Source organism: Pristis pectinata, chromosome 8 (genome assembly GCF_009764475.1).
Source record: "Pristis pectinata isolate sPriPec2 chromosome 8, sPriPec2.1.pri, whole genome shotgun sequence".
NCBI classification, from domain to species: Eukaryota; Metazoa; Chordata; class Chondrichthyes; order Rhinopristiformes; family Pristidae; genus Pristis; species Pristis pectinata.
The window spans coordinates 39141472-39147502 of NC_067412.1; positions in this window are offsets into that span (position 1 = coordinate 39141472).

Below are 6031 nucleotides of genomic sequence, written 5' to 3' on the forward strand. Positions count from 1 at the left end.
CTCCTCTTCTGTCCTCTCCATCTCCTGCTCCTCTGTCCCCATCTCCTCCCTTCTCTTCATTTCCTCCCTCCTTCCCTCCTCTATCTCCTCCCTCCTCCATCATCTCCTCGTTCCTTTCCTCATCTTTTTTTGGTTCTGTCCCCATCCCCACATTCCTATCCCCTCCTCCTCTCTTTTCTCCCATATCCTCTTCCCTCCTCTCCTTCCTCCTCCCCCAAGGATTCAAGTCCTGGGTTTCCAACCCGCCACCCCCTCAGCATCTTGCTAGGAAGAGCTTAGGAGTGAGTATAGCAAAGTTTTAAATGAAAGGCCACATGTACAGCAGTGGTATATTGAGGACACAGGGATGTACTAAAGGTCGCAACTGGAGGGAAACAGATCTGAGCTGTAGGTAGGGAGGAAGTTACAGAGGTACGGAGGTCAAGTCCAGAGAAGAATTAGTACACATTGAGTATTTTAAATTACTTTGTTAAATTAAGAGGATAAATCATTTTCCACTGGTCAATTCAAAAGTATAGATATTCTATTATTGTTTACCATTGCAATTACAATTGTGAATCACTCGTGGTTAATTCTTTTTAATCAAGCAGCTAATTGCTTTTTCTAAATCGCTTTAGAGGCCAGGTAGTAACATTTGTATTTTGTCTTTTATATTGAAAGTCAGGAAACTAAAACCAAGCCACCATGAACACCTTCAGTGGCTCACTGAATGGTTGAGCTGTACTCGCTTCTTTGCAAAGAAATGGATCTCTGTCCTTCCTCAGCTCCTGTGTGTGAGCGGAGGAGGATTCTTCAGAGGGATGCTGATGAGAGGTGCCATCTGCTTGGGCCACTTCAGCTTGTGTGGCACTCTACACTGAGAAGTGGAAAAGACTGATTACTAAAACAAACCAGGTTAGGTATAAAAACTGGCAGCCTGAGTGTTTCCGAGCAACCACTTCATGCTGCAGATGAATTTAAAGTCACCCACTCTCTACTTTGACTTGCAGCAGAGCACCATGACTGACCTTTCACTCAAAATCGTTTTTTTTGCTTTATTTTGATAAAAACAGCGTACATGAAATGGTTACAACTTTGGAAAACTCTTTATGCCTTATTAAATCTAACTAAACATGATGACAGGCATACAGGGTCTGAAATCGCAATAAGAAATATTGGTACATTGAAGATTGTATCTGACATTCCTCTCCCTTCTACTTTTGAGGAAATATGTTAGACTGCTACAGCACAAAAGAAGGCCATTTGGCCCCTCATACATATACCGACCCTTTGGATGATAAATCCAATTAATCCCATTCTCCCTCACCTGACACTTTCTTTCATTTCAGGTAAGCATCCAATTCTCTTTTAACTTGAGCTTTCCCTTTTAGTCAGTGGATTCCTGTTCACAAAAAAATCAATGTGCAAAGGTTTAACCTCCCACTGCCACCTCTCGTCAGCCTCCTCGTACCTATGCCATCTGCTTCAACTTAAAACGTGCAACTGAAACAATAGAAGGCAGAAACTGGGATGAATAGGTTTGAGGTTCCTATGGCAACCCATTCATCACCAACAGAGTAACAGAGAATCACCACATAGAGAACCCACATCCAGTGAAATGAGAAAGTCTGGAGGAGATTCAAGGACAAGAGTCAGCTCATTGCAACATACAGCAATTCATCAGAAACTAATGGAAGTCCCGAAGAACCCAGTAATCTTCAAACAAAATCCCCCAAAACACCCAGTAAGATATCTCTTAGGTAATCCTGGGAGTGCACAGCATTCAGCACCTTTCAGCAAAACCAACTCCATCCAACGCTGAAGACCCTGGATACCACTTCCGGCCGGCACTAGATGGAGGTGAATGTATTTCCCAAGTGCAGAATCCAATGATGACACCAATCATAAAACTGTCGATCACTTTCACCTCTGCTGAAGCAGAAACCTTGGCTGTTAGAAACTTCCCAGATCATGTAGAGAAAGAACGTCAATGGCAGATTAATCATTGAAGGATAATGAATAGACAGCGCATTTGGTAACAGACACTTAGCCCAGCTGAACCATTCCAAAGAGAGTGACTACCTCTTACTTTGCTGGACTAATTTTCCATGGAGATCTCAATACTTAGGTTCCTTTTCCAAAGTTATAAGTTGCACATTGATATATGTCTCTAACATTGATTTTATGTCAGTCTTGGTGTCTGTAACTGCATTATTTTGTAAAAGTTGAGCCAGCAAATCCACATAATCCAGAATCTCTGGAGTTATGTGGTGTGGATGCTGTGCACATGCCACACTTCGCATTCAGCCACTGGACTCCATGGAAGAATGGCATCTCCATCCATTTGAATGGAGAGTCACAGTTATGAAGGAAAAGGTGTTTCAATTAATCTTCAGTAGAATGTCGCCAATTGTGTATGTGATCATAAGTATTTCAGTATACAGAAGCATTCCCTGTTCCTGACCAGTGTGACCATTGCCTCAGCCTAGGAAGGCCTGGGTTAGTGAGCTGTTAAAGCCCTTTTCAGCTATTTCACCTATTGGACTTGGCCCATGCAAGTCTATGTGATGCCTCATTTAGGTTGAAGGGATCTTTGGCTCTTAGCACCTTGCCAATAAGTATCTAAATGTTATTGTCCAGCAAGTTCAAGCCACGAAGCATGACTGAGGTAAGTGAATTCTGATCAGAAAATCTCAGCTGTTGTCTAACAGAAAGAACCAGAAACTCTCTACATGCAGTGAATATTTCATTGCCCACTGCCAGAAGCATCACTGAAATACCTATTTCTTTGTTGCATCTTTCCTATTTGTGGCACAGTGATGCAGCAGGTAGTGCTGTTGTCTCACAGCTCCAGTGACCCAGATTTGATCCTGATCTCCAATGTTGTCTGGGTGGAGTTTGCATGTTATCCTTACGACTATGTTGGTTACCTCCCTGGTTTCCTCCCACATCCCAGAATCGTGTCAGCTGCTTAGTTTGCCATTGTAAATTGTGTTCTGGTGCAGAAGAATCGACGGTGGGGGGGGGGGGATGGTGTTGATGTGCATGTGAGACAAACTATGTTGCAAGGAAATAAGTGGGGGATTGAGACTGCTCTGAGGCTAGCATAAACTTAATGGGCCAAATGGTCTCCTCACTGTAAGGAAATATGAAATTAGTTCACCAGGAAATATTCTTGTTCAATTTGTGCCATGGCATCTTCGGATGTCACCAGAAACAATAGGCAAGCAAACTGAAATCAGATGAACATCTCAGCCTCCAGCAATGTAGTGTCTGTCCTCAGGTCCGACATTGTGGCTTCAGTCCCTGCCCCCCTCCCAACTAATGGAAGGAGAGAGATATCCACCAGTATGTATCCACCAGTATGTGTGTATGAATCTCATTAGGGGAATCTTGTGGTATTTTACTCCCATTATTATCTTTAAAAGAAGAAATTCTTGAGGGAATTGCCCTCGGCTTCAGTATCTATTCACACAAGCAAACTATTTCTGTTAGTTTGCGCAGAGTAGTTTATTTTAATGCAAAGTGTTATATTCTATCTCTAAAAATATAACTGGACCCTGTGACAAAAATGACGGTGATCCAGCCTGGCTCATTGTTCCTGAGTTCAACTGATACGTTAGGATAGGAGGAAGAAATGGGAATATCTTTCCCAGAATGGCCAATGTCCGATTACTGTCTGGACCATGAAATCGACTGTACTGTAGAAAGGGCGGTTGGTGACTGTCACAACTGTGCTTATATCGATCCTTCTCTCAGAGGAGGGTAGGTGAAGGTGGGATTATGGTCCTCGAGTTGCTAAGTATAACTCACGTATTAGATGCAGCTGTGTATCCTCTGACGACAATTTCAAGTGCAATTGTACCTTGCACTTTGAGACTATTTTTTTGGAAAGAGGCAGTGTCATTTTCAGTGATGGAGCCCATTGCATTCTGTATCACTTCACCACAGAGTGTTAAGGGCATGAACGGTAGTGTAGTGATTCCGGCCACTGTCTGTAAGGAGTTTGTACATTCTCCCCATATCTGTGTGGGTTTCCTCTGGGTGCTCCGGTTTCCTCCCACATTCCAAAGACGTATAGGTTAGGAAGTTGTGGGCATGCTATGTTGGTGCCGGAAGCGTGGCGACGCTTACTGGCTGCCCCCAGAACACTCTACACAAAAGGTGCATTTCACTGTGTGTTTTGATATATATGTGACTAATAAAGACATCTTATCTTATCAGTAGAGAGGGAGTGCTGCATATTAGAAGGTGCTGTCTTTCAGATGAGGTGAAGTCAAGGCCTGCCTGCCCCCTCAGATGGACATAAACCATCCCAGGGCATTATTTTGAAGAAGAGCAGACAAGATTTCCTCAGTGGCCAAGATTCATTACACTATTAGTCTTGCAACTTCTTGTAATGTACTGTGCTGCTGCTGCAAAGAGCTAATTTTTATGGCATTTATACTCTGTGTATGTATGTCTATGACAAGAATAAACCTGAGCAGATTATCATATTGTATTTTGTGGGAGCTTCCTCTGGGCAAATTGACTTCCATATATCCCACGTTATACCACATACAACATTATTCACTGTAAATAAAAGCATTTCAACCTTTCAGATTATTGAATGCAATAGAGTATATGTAGCAATAGAGCTATGGAGAGATGCATCACAGAAACAAGCCCTCCACCCATGGCGTCTGTGCTGACCATCAAGGACATATTTTTACACTAATCTTACCTTAATTTACCATAATTTAATTGATTTTATTCTCCTACACTCCCATCAGCTCTCCCCAGATCCTACCATTTGTCTGCACACTAGAGGTTGTTCACCAAGGCCAGTTAACCTACTAACCGGCACATTTTTAGGATATGGGAGGAAACCAGAGTACCCAGATGAAACCCATGTGGTCACAGGGAGAACATGCAATCTTCACGCAACAACACCTGAGGTCAGGGTCAAACCTGGGTCGCTGGAGATGTGAGGCACCTGCTCTAATGGCTGTGGCTCTGTGCCATCTAATACATATTCTATTTTACTGCCTTAGAAATTAGAGATGAACAGATATCCCTTCATCTGTTGGCATCCAATATTGGCAAAACAGTAGCAGTAGGTCAGACAGTCAGCAGCAGACATACGGCTAGGAGTTACCATATAGAGTTCTCGGTAAGGACAATGACCTACATGGGCCAAGTCTGGTGGAGAATGGACAGATACAAAACCTGCCCATGCACCCATCCAGCAGATATCTCCCATGCTAAGTGAAATCAAAAAAGCAAGGGCTTACATTTTGTGCTCTCACGAGAAGAAACATGGTGGGGCTAGTGATCTTGGAACTTTATCCCAACACAGAATCGAAATGACCAGTTATTGGAGATAGAAACTAGAGTAATTAAGCTTCTTGGGGCTTTTGAACAAGGGCATCAGGTTCTGACAAGGTGGCAGCTGTGGCTCGTTGGTAGAATGCAGCACTGGGTTAGCTGTAGCTCAGCTGGTAGCACTCCACCCCTGGAACAGCTGTATCTCAGTGATAACACTCCCACCTCAGGACCAGCCATGTCTCGGCTGGTGGCCCTCCACTACTGGATCAGTGAGCTGTGAGTGCAAGTCCCAATTCAAAACAAGCATTTGTTTCCAGACTGAATCTCCCAGTGCAGCACTGATGGAGTTCTGAATTGCACCCTGACCCCATCCACTTCCTCTCCCTTCTCTGCAACTTAAAATACATTCCAATTCTAACTTCTTCCCAGTTCTGATGAAGCACCACTGACCTGAAATGTTAACTCTCTCCACGGATGCTGCCTGACCCATTTGGTGTTTCTTGCATTCTCAGCCTATATCACAGGAGGTGGTGTCTTCTCAATGAGATGTCAAAGCAAGGCTCTGACTGTGGCCCCAGAGGAAGTTAAACATCTCAAAACACAGCTTTGAAAAAGATCCTGGGCATCATCACCTCTTTCTTGGGCAGTTCCTTGGGGTCAAAGATGATATTCCCCCTCTGGTGGGTATGAGGTAGTCAATGAGGGAACCACAGACTCGTCCTCAGATGGGGCAGGAGGTGGCAGA